Source organism: Cryptomeria japonica, chromosome 10, assembly GCF_030272615.1.
Source record: "Cryptomeria japonica chromosome 10, Sugi_1.0, whole genome shotgun sequence".
Taxonomy (NCBI): Eukaryota; Viridiplantae; Streptophyta; class Pinopsida; order Cupressales; family Cupressaceae; genus Cryptomeria; species Cryptomeria japonica.
The window spans coordinates 353892278-353908298 of NC_081414.1; positions in this window are offsets into that span (position 1 = coordinate 353892278).

Here is a 16021-nt window from a genome sequence, read left to right on the forward strand (position 1 = left end):
TCAGGGGGTTTTGCAAAAATTGCAATAGATATGGACACAATACCAAGAAATGTTGGTTTAAGCATAAAAACTATATGTGGACTCCACACCGAGCAAACACTAGAAGTTACCAAACTCACACAGATCTCAATCGACAATATACTTCAGTACCATGGGATTAAAATACAAGAATATGGTGTGAATGTTGTGGAAGATACAGACATATAAGTGCAAACTGTATGATAAGGTTTGGAATGAACAACCGAAGATCATGGAGAAATATCGGAATGACATGTTTTCATTGTCACAAAGTTGGACACGTGGCTAAAGACTGCAGAGACCAACCTAGAGGAGATACTGAGGAGATAAGAAGCAAATTACAGAAATTTTGGAAAAGAAGGAAAATGTGTCAACTAATGAAGGAAGCACCTTACCTACCAAGTTAGGTGCATCTACTCCGAATTAATCAATAAAGTTATGGAGAGACTGCATTCTCACAAGGTAAGATCTTAACAGTTCCTATATAATCATGTACTTAATTCCAAAATCTACATAGCTAAGATGCAATAGCAAGTTTGAAATATTATCTAGTCTTTTGAATTACCAGAGAAGTCGACAAAAGTTTTAAACCTGTCTAGTTGGTAAAAGTCTATAAGGGAGATAGTCGGTATAGTGGAATCGAGTGCATTTAATGCCTATTTTACCTAAACCGCACGAAACCCGATAAGGTCAAAAGAGGTACTTAAATTATTTTGCACGGTCATTTTTCACTTACCAGTTTTCCAAGTGCAGAGCAAAGCAAATCAAAAGGCGATCAAACATTTCCAAGAGTGAATTCAAGGTATTTAGCATAATCTAAATCGCATTTTTAGCAGTTAACCGTTCAAAGTCAAGCTGTGAATATTTGCGAAGTATTTACTAAGTTGGAAGCATTTTCTATTTATTTGAATCCCTAAGCTATTTTGTAAGTAGAATTTCAAGTTTGAAATGGCTCCCAAGGTATAGAAACTCGTTGTAGTAGACAGCATTGAGAAGCCTACACTTAAATACACCTTACCTCCCAAAGTGGCATCCGAACCCGATGAGAAAACTGCATTCTCTCTTATTCCAGATAGGGTTCTGTTGATCGAAGATGTTAGATTTTATACCAAGTGTCGAGTTGATGAGCTGGGTCATACTAAGATTAAGGATATGTATGACAAATTGTGCACCAATGGAAACCTAGATAGCAAGTTTGAGCATATCAAAGTTAAGGGATTGACTGAAGCCCTAACCTATCCTCGAGTCTTCAAACCCTAATGGGTTGAATTTGTCTTGAGCCAAGTGCATGATGATTTTATGTGGTTGGAGGATCAACCTTTCAAGATCACCAAAGAGATTATTCACATGATAACCAGATACCCTATATTTGACCATGCCTGAGCACAGAAGATGATTTCACAGAAGGAATTGATAACATTAACAGGTGTTGAGTTTGATAACAGAGGTCTTAAGTTGAACAATGTGACTGATGTAGAACTAAATTTTGCTATTAGAGTTATTCGTTATTGTTTCTTCCAGTCTGCAAGAGAAAACAGTGTACCATGTGTAGCTGTAGATTTGGCTTACAAAATTGTTAAAAAGGGTATGCAAATTGATTTATGTGAAGTGTTATTGAAGAATCTTTTTGAAAATCTCAATACAATAAGGAAACCGAAGAAGAAGAATACTGCAAACACACTAAAGTTTGGGTCACTCTTAGTGTGTATGTTCTTTTATTTTCAAAAATTCTTTCCTTCAGTCGGTAACATTGTTTGGGAATTACACTGACCTATCACCCATCAAATAAATGATTTCATCAATCAGCTAGGTGATAATTTCAATATGATAATGGATGATTACTTCAACAGATTCCAGGAAAATATGCATAGCAGGTACAGGATTCCAACTCAGCTAGTGGAAACGTACAAGGATACTATATGTTTTAAAGTGGATACCGACTACTATTATGTCAATACAGTAGAACCCAGGACTCAATCATTACCACCTATGGGTTATGAGATAGATTTTGACATTGCTCAATAGCAGATAGATGCCTTTTAGCACTTCCAAGGCATGCTACCGAGAAAAGATATGGCACCTATGAAGAGGTGAAAGAAAAAGTAAAAATGAGCATTGTAGTACCGAAGGCTACCAAAAAAGCCACCAGAATGATCAAGGATTTAACTGAAAAGTTTGGAGAAGGTTCTACCTCCACACCTACTAAGCCAACAAGAAGGAAGAGTGATCAACTTTCGATCGAGGAAGAATATAAAGCTCAAGAAGCAGCAATTACACTGAGCACTGAGTTCCCAAAGGGCAAAGTTTTGAAAAGAAAGAAAAAGGATACAACTGAGGTGTCACCGACCAAGCCAGCAAAGCGACCGATCACTAGATCATCTACTGCGTCACCCAGTAAGAAGCAGAAGAATGTAGAAATACCTAAGGTTACAAAAACTTATAGAAAGAAGACCAGAAGACTAATTTTAGATAAAGAGGAACATGACATAGAGTTAGAAGATGTAAATAAATTTTAGGTTATAAAAATCACAAAGGAAGATGTACATAGTGTTGACAATTTTTGTGCAAAATTAAAGGAATATGGTGGATTTGGGTCGTTTAGATATGTAAAATATGATACAAGAACAGATGAAAAGAAGAGGCAAATAGAAGAGAAATTAATTTGTGTACTTCTCAATTTCTGAGTAGTTCCATTGGAAGTGGTTGGTTTTGTTCCAAAAGCATTATACTCACACATTGATAATAGATGGAAATATGCTATGGACTCGGAGAACCAAACAAGAGAAAGAGTTTTGGTTCATCTCTTTCCAGATATGTCGGTAGATGACATAAGAGATCATTTGAAAAACTAACAGACAAATTTTCAAGTAAAACAAAGGGCCTTGAAAATGATGAATGGCCTATTTCTTGAAGTTGAAAAAGAAACTAAAGAAAAATGGAAGAAAATATTCAGGATTCAGGTTGAAGAACCAAAAGGTAAAGTAGAAATAGTTGACATCACCGAGCAAGATCCTACTTCCACTATTTAGTCAGATGAGGATGTAATAGACACTGAAGCATAAGAAGGAGAAATGATAGAAGGGAGCTCCTATGCCAAACTGATATCAAGTGAATCAGTTGTGGAATAGATTAAGTCCTATCCTTCGATCACCCAAAAAGTTACAACCAAGAAACTTCAAGACACAGATCAAGGTACAGAAGATCAAAATGTTAAACCAGATGAATCTACCTCTTAGGCCATCGGCGAGAAAACTTCCCAAGTACCATCAAGCACCGAGACAATTGCCACTGAAACTCTGAGCGAGGAAACACCGAAGGTTACAACAGAGGCTACAGGAGCCAACAAAAGTGTTTCCTCTACCGAGCAACATACTGAGAAAGGACAAGCCTCAAAAGCCATTGTACCCATTCAACCGGAGAAGGCATCATCATCAAAGGAGAAGAAAGCCAAAAGACACAGTTTTAAGATAGATCTGTCAAAGCCCATTGTGTTACTGAATGTTGACATTACAAAATTGAAAGGGCAAGCATTGATAGAATTTTGTGAGCTTTGTAAAGCCAAAGCAGAGCAGGAAAGACAGATAGCTATTCAGCAGAAGAACCGTGTACTTTAGAAGGTCAAAACATTATTGATAGACATGATACCTGAAGCTACCATCAATAAAGATGCTGCCATCCATGTGCAACTAGATGAACTACTCACTCAATTGGAGGAATCAAGAGTAGAAGCATCGGAATACCTTAGCAAATTCAAAGATAAAGAGCTAACTGCCAAGATGATTGAAGAAGTGCAGAAAGCAATTGCTATAGGTAAAATAAAGCTTATTGAATTCATTGATGAGTTGTCCCCTCAACTCAAGCATATTATTTATTTATTTCAGAATTTATGTACATTCTCATTCTTCATCAAAGATATCAAGAATAAGACTAAAGTCATTGAAAAAAAGATTACCGATCTCTCAAATAAATTGACTACCGAGCTAGATTCTCTTCAGAATTTTTATACAAGGCTACAAACCCTTATGTCTCAACAGTTAGAACTTCGGAATGAAGAGCATAAAATAAGGATGGATATCATGACTCTTCAAACATTTATTTATTCCCCATTTGTCATCAATTCAAGAGCAGATCAACCAAGCTACCATATTGTCAACTCAAGTAGAGGGAAGCACTTTAGATGGTTTAATCACATTGTCCGCTGATATTACAACTCAAAATACAATACTGGAAAGTGTCAAGGATGCACTTACCAACGCTCTTACAGAAGCTCATACAAAGTATAAATCTATTTTTGATCAATTGCCCCCACCAAATGGTAACTAGTTTTGATGTTTGTCAAAAAGGGGGAGTGTATCGAGTATATAGAATATCTGAGTGTACACAGTTTATCATATATACCGAGTGTATAGTTGAAATTGACAGAAAGAGGAGGGAACATCAAGAATAGGGAACATCAAGAGCATGGAATACAGAGTATGGAACATCAAGTTATATACAAAATATTGATAAGGGGAGTATGTATTTGATCAATGTATATACTGACATTTCAGTTTATTTTGCAAGTATATAGATTTTGTGTTATGACTTTGAAAAGAGTTTTGTAAAACATACCAAACTAATGTCAAAAGGGGAGATTGTTGCTATTTACTAAGTTGTCATTAGTTTTATGCCCAAATTCATCCTACATACAGTAGTCGATTAATACTACCGAAAAGTCCAGTCGGTAAATACCAAGGCTACCGGTGTCAGTTACAAAAGAGAGACAAGTCACCAAGATGATATACACAGAGCTATGAACCGAGTTAATATGTCTATCAAGCAACAAAGAAGGTATACCGAGTTAATCTGAACTGAGTGGAAATGTGTTACCAAATTCAATGAACCTGGATACACATGTGAAACGTGTTACAAGATTCGAGAAGATGAAACCGTTATTACATAGGAAATTGCATTTAAAGATTTTGTATGATTTTGAGGAAGAATATCCAATGAAATAATTTCTATGTTTATTCATTCAATAAAACATGTTTGTATGATCGAAGCATGAATAGATCACCGTCTCAGAGATCTATATAAACAGAATGATTTGAGTATTTGATATATGACATGACAATCAAGAGAGAAGATACAAAGTGATGATATAGTTAAGTGTGGAGAAAGAAGATTGACAGAGATATTCAGAGGTTACCAGAGAACAGTTTAAGGGACAAAGTGTACAGAAGTGGTTACCGAGTTTATTTATCAATTACCGAGGAATGCTATGAGCAAGGTAATTTTATATTGAGCACATAGAGTCTGCTATAACATTTTAGATGTGAAGTTGCAGATATTTTGTAAAGATTTTGATTGAATTATTAAGTTGTGTTAGAAACCTTTAACAGGGTAAAAGACTCTAATAAATCCTTTAACCAGGTACAACATTTTGTAGAAGTGTTTGTAAAATCCTTTAGCAAGGTAGATCTAAATATCTTTATACTCCTAACAGGGTAAGCTATTAGAAATAGCTAAACATATAGCTCTAACTGAGCAATCTTGATTACTACAGCAGTGAAGTTGTGGGTGCCATCCCCACCACAGTTTTTCTCTCTAACCAAGAGTTTCTGCGTGACCAAAAATCTTTGTGTTATGGAGTGAAATTTTGATGGATGTCATTTCTATGATTATGTTTCAGTATTATATATTTATGAGATCAGCAATACTTAGTTTGTGTTTATCAGTAAAATTGTTTTTCAAGAAAAGTTTTGAAGTTCTAATTCACCCCTCCCCTCTAAGTAAATTAGCTTTCCAAGTCAGACCTAATAGAAGCTTGGTTTTACTAAAGGCAGTGTTGATAGTAATCTATATTATAAGATCACTGATAATGATATTCTAATTACTGAAGTTTTTGTTAATGATATTGTAGCGTCCTAAAATTGCGACACTTGCAATTTCGACTGCATTTCGGTCTTCATGATGGCGACGCAACATGCAACCTGAATGGAGACCCCAAAACTCGCTCACGACACTGAAAACTGCATTTTTCAAGCACCCTGGCCTGAACCTCCTTGCACCCTGATGTCCCGGGAGGTGGGACCAGAGCGCCCAGCGCTCTGGTCCCTCAGGACCAGGGCGCCCAGCGCCCTGGTCCCTGGGTCCTATTTTGGGCCCGGTTTCCTAAGTGATATCGGGTCTTTTTGATTGCAATTTGGAAATATACTTCCCTAGTCGGCCTAAGGTCGGGAAAATCAGTCTATCAGCCCTAAATGACAAGTATATAAACTACATTTTTCTCTTTCATTCGATATGATGGAAAAGGCGTGGAAATTATACTCAAGCATTCAAGCATTCAAGCATTCCTTCAAGCAATTGATCATTTCAAGTCTCCATTCAAGGCTAAGTGTTGCATTCAAGTCAAGGATTCAACCATTGAAGAGGAGATCACTTATTACATGCTACATACTACAACATACAACATCTAAACCTTCGCACATAAGGATACAAACATCCTTAGAACAAGGTATTAGTACTTGTTTTACATTACAGTCATTTACATTTACAGCTCTTGCTCATTTCTTGGTTAATTCCAAAACCGGGGTTTGACCTAAAGGCAAACCCCTAATCCCTAACCCCCCATCGTCTTCGCTTTTCTGTGTGTAGATTGCAGGTACGCGGCTGAGATTGAAGATCTGGAATCCTTGTGCAGAGACGAACAGATCCCCCTTTGTTTCGCGGATTTTTCGGAGGACCGTGGCGCCGGGCGCCATCGTTCCGACAACTTTTGCCCAAATTTGCAGGACAGCGCCGTATCGACATTTTACTGCTAATTCCAGGTCCGCAGCTTCATCCTATAACCTAAACTCAGTTTATAAGCGAATCTTTATGACTTTCTATGCATTCTTAGCTTAATTTCCTTAATCAACATTCTTTACAAAAGAGGGTAGCCTTGCTTTCCGAACCCTTGAAACTCATTTAGCATCCAATCTTACATCGTGTGGGATTGGATCTTATGAGTTTCAACCCCTCTTTTGAATGTAAAGTCTTCCCCCTAAGTGAAAACCCATCGAATCCTAGCGAACCTCCCTTCTCTCTCCTCGGAGTTAGAAGAGGGGAGACCAACTAGGGTTCGACCGCGATTTTCTGCTTTACATTTTGGTGAACCCGACGTGAACATCCTTTCTGATTTTTCATGCTTAGATCTGAAAAAATTGATTACATTTCCATGTTTGATCTTTTGCAAAGTTTTAGAGGTGATTGCATTAAAACCCTAAAATTTCTTTTTAGTAATTAAACTTGCGAAATGTCTAAATGTTAATGCTTGTTTTAGATCTGTCCTTCTACTACAAATTATCAATTCATATTTGTGCTTTAATTCTGAAAATTAAGTGGTTAAAAGTCAAAACCCTAATTTTTGAAACCCTCTTGATTCAACCTTTGTCCGACAATTTGACCGATCAAAACATCTCCAAATCAGCTGTAACTTTGGATTCCGCAATAAAATCACAATATCTTTCATCCCTGAAAATTTGGAAAAAAGTTGCGAGGACCGTGTTGCACTCCGAGCGCCATCGTCCCCGACATTTTTTCCAAAATTTCGGGAGCGAGATCTTGCTGTATTTTCCTGCTAAAATCCAGAATTTTGGCTGATTTTGTCAATTATAACACTTTCAAAATTACAGTCAAAGTTGGTCTTGTGATTGCTTGGTCTAAGGCTCCTAATCATTCAAAAATTATCGAAACTGAAATTTTGTGTCAAAATTGTGTTCTTACTGTCTTAGATCTGAAAATTGTATTTGCATTCATTCGAAATTTCAGTGCTTTATTCAAATATTTGCATTTTGTGACTTTTGAAATTAAGTGCCTAATTACAACAACTTTGATTTCCGCTTTCAAAATTGAATTTTGCGTGAAATTGAATCAATTTTTAAATTTCAAAATTTGCATTGCTCTTGACATTCCCTCTAAAATCATAAAATTCAAAATTTCAGTCCCCCTCTCTTTTTCAAAATTCAAATTTTGCATTTTTCGACAATCTTGATAGGGTTCAATTTTGAATTTGTAACTTTAATTTGGCCTATCTACAGATCGTGAAATCCCTCAATTTTTTCAGATTAGCTCTAAAATCATCATACCTTTCATCCCTACAAATTTCGAAAAAAGTTGCAAGGACCGTGTTGCACTCCGAGCGCCACGGTCCCGAACATTTTTTCTGAAATTTTGGGAGACTGTTGTGATTGCATTTAACAGCTTAAATCTGGAAGATTGGCTGGTTTTACTGAAAATTGCTACCTCTAAAATCAAAATCTTTTCTCTCTCTCTAGTGCATGAGTTTTACAACAATAAGCCCTACTTACACTATTCCCGTTAGACGAAGCCGTAGAATTAAGTCTTTCCGAGGTTTAACTACTGAGGAGATGGAACCTAATTTGAGTACTCTTTTTAACGAGGACATGGGTAATTCCTCTAATCCTCCTAATGATGAAGAAGCTCCCCATGAAGTTTCTGTTGAACAACTTTCCAAATTGGATAACCAATTTGACGATTTTCACCAATGGATGTCTCATGAGTATCCCGATAGTCAAGCTCTTCCTTTAATTGAGGGTCTAAAACGCATGCTTCAAAGTGATAAGAATGGAATTGATATTTTGCGTGGTATTTCACACATTGTGAATTCGAACGTGATGCCTATGAAGAGTTGTGCTGAATCTTTAGGTTATACACAACCTCCTACACAAGTCAATCATTCTATTCCTTTGACAACTTCTATTGCTAGTTTACCTACCTTTACATCAAACATCATGGCTACCTCTATACAAGACATTCCTCCTGTGATTACCAGTCATGGGGGCAATCCTCCTTCTTCAATTAACCCTATTCCTTCATTTAATCCGACTTCTTCATTCATTCCTTCAATAAGTGTTCCTATTACATCTTCACAAATGAACATGACACAAGGGGGCAATTCATTTAACCATTCCATTCCTCCTTGTAGTGTTCCTCCTATCCAATCATCCCCTATGGTTGACTATCATAGGGTCCCACCACCTTACTCTTTACCATCTTTCAATAACATCACACCTCCATCTCAATCTAACACACCTAATATGAACTCTTCGACTGAAGCTACCATTAATAATCTTGCACAAACTGTCTCTTCTTTACAGCAACAAATTGCCTCTATGAATCAATCTAAGGTTAGTGTGCCCACATTTGATGTTGCGAGCCCACTTTCTCTTGACATTGTTCGAGCTATTCCTCCTAAGCATGTTGAAATCCCGCATCTGGAGCTTTATAATGGTAAAGGAGATCCTCTAACACATGTTAAGACTTTTCAAACAATATGTACTGATTTTGCTTATGACCAAAGGTTGCTTACAAAACTATTCACCAGAACATTAAGAGACAAAGCCCTACAATGGTATTGCTCATTGCCTTCTTATTCTATTACTTCTTTCGAACAACTTGCAAATGCTTTCATTCAACAATTTCAAAATAATATAAGTCCTAAAGTTACTTTGATTGATTTGATGCATTGTAAACAAGGTGTTAAAGAAAAAGTGACTGATTTCATTGGTAGATATAAGCATTTGTATGCTCAAATTTCTTTTCCAGTGCCTGATAACGATATTCAAAGAATCTTTATTTCTAATTTGCAAAAAGATATTCGAGACAAACTCCTATTTTCTGAGTTTACTTCTTTCCAACAGTTGTGTGCCACTCTTCACAATTATCAACTGACTGTGAGTCAAATGGAACAATCACATCCTATGGCTCCGAGTGATAAGGGTGATAGCAGTCAACAACCATTTGGGAAGTTTAAACCAAACAGAGATTCTATCAAATTCAATGAAAACATCATCAACAACAATGTGAATGCAGCATCAGGTGTGCCTCCTATTTCTAAATTTTTCAGGAAAGAAAGAAAGTATACTCCTTTGAATGAATCATTGCATGATATTATGAATAAGTTATTGGAACAAAATGTGCTTACCCTTCCTCCTATAAGACAAATTGATCCTGCAAAGATTACTTCACCTTATTTTGATCACAAAGCTTTTTGTCACTTTCATCGTCAGCCTGGGCATGATACTGAAAAATGCTTTTCTTTAAAGGGTAAAATTCAGGATTTGATTGACAATAATACTATTTCTGTTTCTGGAGTGAATGATAAAGGCAACACATCTGTAGCTCCTCCTAACCAAAATCTTCAGATTTTTACTGATCCATTACCTTCTCATACTTCTACTTCTAATGTGATTGAGGCTAATGATTCCTCTTTCTCATCTGATGGTCTTGTGTCTATGACTCCGAATGTGATTAACTTTGTAGAGCAGCAAGAAAACCCTGAAGAACCTTCCATTACATTTGATTCTAGTGAAACCATTAGGGCACCTGATGGTCCTTTATACATAGTTGCAAAAGTCAAGAATATGCCTTGCCGTGGAGTGCTTATTGATCCTTCGTGCATGGTTAATGTTATTACTGAAGAATTTCTTTTTACTTTGCAATTGAATCAAGTGATCTATGACAAAACAGATGTGATTGTGAAATTATTTGATGCATTTTCTTCTCCTGCAATTGGTTCTATTACATTGCCTATTGAGGTCCATAACAAATCCCTTGATGTGAACTTTGCTATTATTCCTTCTTCCGAACAATTTCGTGTGAAGCTTGGCTATCCTTGGCTATCTTCCATGAAAGCTATTGCTTCTCCTATTCATAAGTGTTTGAAATTTCCCCATAATGGTGAAGTTGTTACTGTCAATCATAGTCTCTTTAAACCAGCTGAAAGAACCTCTAGTGTTCCTATTGATTACTTTTGGCCTAAACAATTCCAATCTCTTCCTCCGCGAAGTGATCATCTTTTCAAATCTTATCAAAAGTGGAAAACAGATATGATCCTATCTCTAAGTGAACCTAGAGCACCTAAACTTGACATTCCTATCATTCTTGAGAAGGAAATTCTTCCTTTGAAAGACAAAACTAATGTCTTTCCTCAAGAAGATTCCCAACCCATCCCTATGGATGTGACTATGTCTATACCTAATAAATCTTCTAACAATAGACCTATACCTCCTCGTCATGATGGACTTGGTCTTCTTCCTAAACCAAAAATTCCTCTTTTATATGGAGCGGTTCCTCCTCCTTCCTTTTCTAGAGAGAAGAGACCTTCTTCTTCTCCTATTATCCAGCCTAAGAGACCACAACCTAAACATCCAAGTGATAAGGATGAGAACATTCCTCCTCCTCTATCTTCTACACTTCCTACTAAGACTAGACGTAATCGTTCTGCACGGGAATGTCGACTAAAGCGTCGTCTTAGGGCTCAAGCAGTTGCTTCTCAAACTTTACAATCTCCAAAAACACCTTCAACAAGCATTATTCCATTTTCTCCTCAGCCGGATATTGAGCCTAAATCTCCTAAACATAAGATGCATGATGGTCTTGATCCTGTGCGAGTTAAAGATCCTATTTTTATAAATCTTGATGATGATATAGATGAAAATGTTATGCATGATGAAAACGTTACTCCTCTTGCTTCTGATAGTGAATATGAACTTGTTGATGTTGATAACCATTTATCTAATGAATTTTCTAAAGCACTTATCCTAGCTCCTAGACAAGAACAATGTGGCTTGGAACATGAACATAGCCCTTGTTTGGATCTTGTGATAGCTCCATCTGCTGTGTTGGATGTTCCTCCTCTAGCGTGTTCCCTGCCTTCCCGAAACATTGATCAGCAAGATCGGGGGGTAGATGACATGCTAGACTAGTTACATTAGCATAGCAGACTCTCTTCCCCTCTCTTTTGTTACTTCTTCTATATGTTATTTTCATTCTTCTATTTGTTGTCCTTAGTGTTGTCTACTTGAGGATGATGCAAAGCATTGAGATCTCTCGATCTCTCTCATGTTGACTCAAAAGACACATGTGGTCCCTTTTTCTAGGTGACCTTCCTTGATTGGGGAATGAAGAACAATTATGCATACATCCATATGATATATACATGACTTATCATACAGCATACTGACCCCGAGGACAGTGAAGTCACCTTGTGCTTTGTGTTTTGTGTCTATTATCCTTGGGTTTATCTCACACTTGGGGGCTAAATCCTTGCGATAACATGCTCCTTTCCTTTCTCATTTCTTATGTGTATCACTACGTTAAAACAATCACCCCCGTTGAGGCGTGTGCGATCGCTTTAACGTAGGGGGGCATACACCCTGTCTATCCTTTCAAAGATACTTGAAAATTTCTTGGCAAACTTAGCTTTGTCTTGAAGATTTTTGGTATTTCTTTTGCATGAATCATAGTGAGGGAACCTTGCTACTGACAGTCATGGTTCTTCCTCGTGATCTTCCCTTTTACTTTGTCAATTGAAGTTGTAAGATCCTTAGTCCACTGGGGGCTTGGTGTATCTTGCCTCCTTGACGTGGTGAAAGTCTTTCAACGTTGTTTCCTTGTACTTTACCAGAAGTATGAGCATACATACTCCCGCTAAAGTGGGGGCTAAATGTAGCGTCCTAAAATTGCGACACTTGCAATTTCGACTGCATTTCGATCTTCACGATGGCGACGCAACACGCAACCTGAATGGAGACCCCAAAACTCGCTCACGACACTGAAAACTACATTTTTCAAGCACCCTGGCCTGAACCTCCTTGCACCCTGATGTCCCGGGAGGTGGGACCAGAGCGCCCAGTGCCCTGGTCCCTCAGGACCAGGGTGCCCAGTGCCCTGGTCCTCCAAGACCATGGCGCCCAGCGCCCTGGTCCCTGGGTCCTATTTTGGGCCCGGTTTCCTAAGTGATATCGGGTCTTTTTTATTGCAATTTGGAAATATACTTCCCTAGTCAGCCTAAGGTCAGGAAAATCAGTCTATCAGCCCTAAATGACAAGTATATAAACTACATTTTTCTCTTTCATTCGATATGATGGAAAAGGCGTGGAAATTATACTCAAGCATTCAAGCATTCAAGCATTCAAGCATTCCTTCAAGCAATTGATCATTTCAAGTCTCCATTCAAGGCTAAGTGTTGCATTCAAGTCAAGGATTCAACCATTGAAGAGGAGATCACTTATTACATGCTACATACTACAACATACAACATCTAAACCTTCGCACATAAGGATACAAACATCCTTAGAACAAGGTATTAGTACTTGTTTTACATTACAGTCATTTACATTTACAGCTCTTGCTCATTTCTTGGTTAATTCCAAAACCGGGGTTTGACCTAAAGGCAAACCCCTAATCCCTAACCCCCCATCGTCTTCGCTTTTCTGTGTGTAGGTTGCAGGTACGCGGCTGAGATTGAAGATCTGGAATCCTTGTGCAGAGATGAACAGATCCCCCTTCGTTTCGCAGATTTTTCGGAGGACCGTGGCGCCGGGCGCCATCGTCCCAACAACTTTTGCCCAAATTTGCAGGACAGTACCGTATCGACATTTTACTGCTAATTCCAGGTCCGCAGCTTCATCCTATAACCTAAACTCAATTTATAAGCGAATCTTTATGACTTTCTATGCATTCTTAGCTTAATTTCCTTAATCAACATTCTTTACAAAAGAGGGTAGCCTTGCTTTCCGAACCCTTGAAACTCATTTAGCATCCAATCTTACATCGTGTGGGATTGGATCTTATGAGTTTCAACCCCTCTTTTGAATGTAAAGTCTTCCCCCTAGGTGAAAACCCATCGAATCCTAGCGAACCTCCCTTCTCTCTCCTCGGAGTTAGAAGAGGGGAGACCAACTAGGGTTCGACCGCGATTTTCCGCTTTACAGATATCATTTTTGGAGGAGAAGATAAACTATGCATGGAATTTGCTAACAACCTGAAAAATGAATTTGAAATGTCAATGATTGGTGAAATGAAATTTTTCTTAGGTTTGTAGATTACTCAAACCAACAAAGGGATTTTTATCTGTCAAACTAAGTATTTAAACGAATTATTGAAAAATTTTGGTATGGAGAATTCTAAACCGGTAAGTACTCCTATCATTACAAGTGAGAAATTATCTACCAAAGATACTTCTTCACCGGTAAATCCGACAAGGTATAAATCTATGATTGGTGGTCTGTTATATCTAACTATGATTAGACCTGATATTATGAATGTAGTAAGTATTGTTTCAAGATATCAAAGTAATCCTAAAGAAAATCATGAATGTGTGGTGAAAAGAATATTCGAGTATTTGCAAGGAACAACAAAATATGGTTTATGGTATTCCAGAGATGATGATTTCATTTTATGTGCATATACTGACTCAGATTGGGTAGGTGATACTGATGACAGGAAGAGCACTTCTAGTGGAGCTTTCTTTCTTGGAAAGAAACTGGTTTCATGGATAAGCAAAAAACAGTCATGCATTTCTTTATCTACTGCAGAAGTTGAATATGTTGCAGTAGCAACTAATTGCACTAAAGTTTTATGGATGAAGCAAATGTTGAAGGATATCAGAGTAAATTGTAGTGAACCGATAGTTATCTACTGTGATTACTCTACATCTATTGACATGTCTAAGAATCCAGTATTTCACTCTCAAACTAAGCATATTTCAATAAAGTATCATTTTCTGAAGGACAAAGTAGAAGCAAAGGAAGTAAAATTGGTTTATGCGAACACTAAAGAACAGATTGCAGACATATTCACTAAATCATTGTCTAAGGAATCATTTGAATATCTGAGAGACAAGTTAGGGGTTTCTGCCCCTCTGGCAAAGACTTGATTGATGAATTTTGTCATCAGTCCGACATGTATTATCAGAGACATTATTCATTCTAGCACTGATGAATGGTGCTACTACTTAGGGGGAGTAGTCAGCTTTGAGATTCAGAGGTTTATATCATTTCTTTGATGTTTTTGTCAGATTTATGGCATTGATGTCAAAGGGGGAGTGATAGTAATGTGAAAAAACATTCTAAACCTTACAGAGATATCATTCACAGGGGGAAAGTTGTTGATTGACTGGTTGTCTTCCACAGGAAGAGACTTCTTTGGCATTTCTTGGTACTTAGATGTTTTTCACATCTAGTGTTTCCATCAATGCCAAAGAGGGAGATTTTTGGCATTATGGATGAATTGATTATATGTTGCATTGATGTTTTGTCATTGATGTCAACACTAGTTGTTATGGATGGTTACCAACAGATAGGTTATGGGTAAAAGATCTAGTGTTACCGACAGAAGAGACTATCTATTGGACAGTTTTAGCATGTTTGGATCAGTGAAGTATATTTGATTTCATGTGTTATATGCTCCATGAGCATGTTTTGGTCAGTTGGTATTGGCTTGGTAATTGATGTTATCATTCACTCTGGTAAATCCTTACCGGCACTGGTTTAAGGCTTTGTTGGTAGAGCTTTCATTGAGGAATTGTGAGAGGATGCACTATTTGTGTTGGTGCAGCTTATTTTGCTTTGGCATGGTGGACCCATAATAGGTCTGGTACCTATCTAGGTTATGGACTAGAATTATGCTAGTGTGTACTCTACACATTATCGGGATGCTTCGAGATATTTTATGGATTTGTTATTGTTGTTTTGATCTTGAGCCGACATGGCATATCATTGTAAATGGAATTATGTAATGATCTTATTGTAATATATTTTAGGTGGCCAACCTAATTGGTTTAGGCCTTAGGGTTTGTATAAATAAGAGGTAGAAACTATTTGTAAAGTATCATGGTTATTGGAATAGTCATGGTCAAGGAATGTAATGTGCGAATATTGTAATATCATTCAGGTAGAGGAGGTGGTCGATCATTGGTGATCAAATTGGATTCAGAAGAGGATTTAGTCCTCCGGCATTGAGCTTAACCAGGACTGTAATCAGGCATGGTAGATGTTATTTCCAGCAATTCACTCTATTTGATTGTTGTCCATTTATCTTGAGAAGGTTGTAGCCTCTCTATAGTCAATGAGACTCTTTTATAATAAGCAGTATGCTCTAGGCAGTGTGCCTTCCTTCAAGTGCAGGCCCCTCATTGTAACACATACTTTCTGCAAAAGTATCATCTGACTGTCGG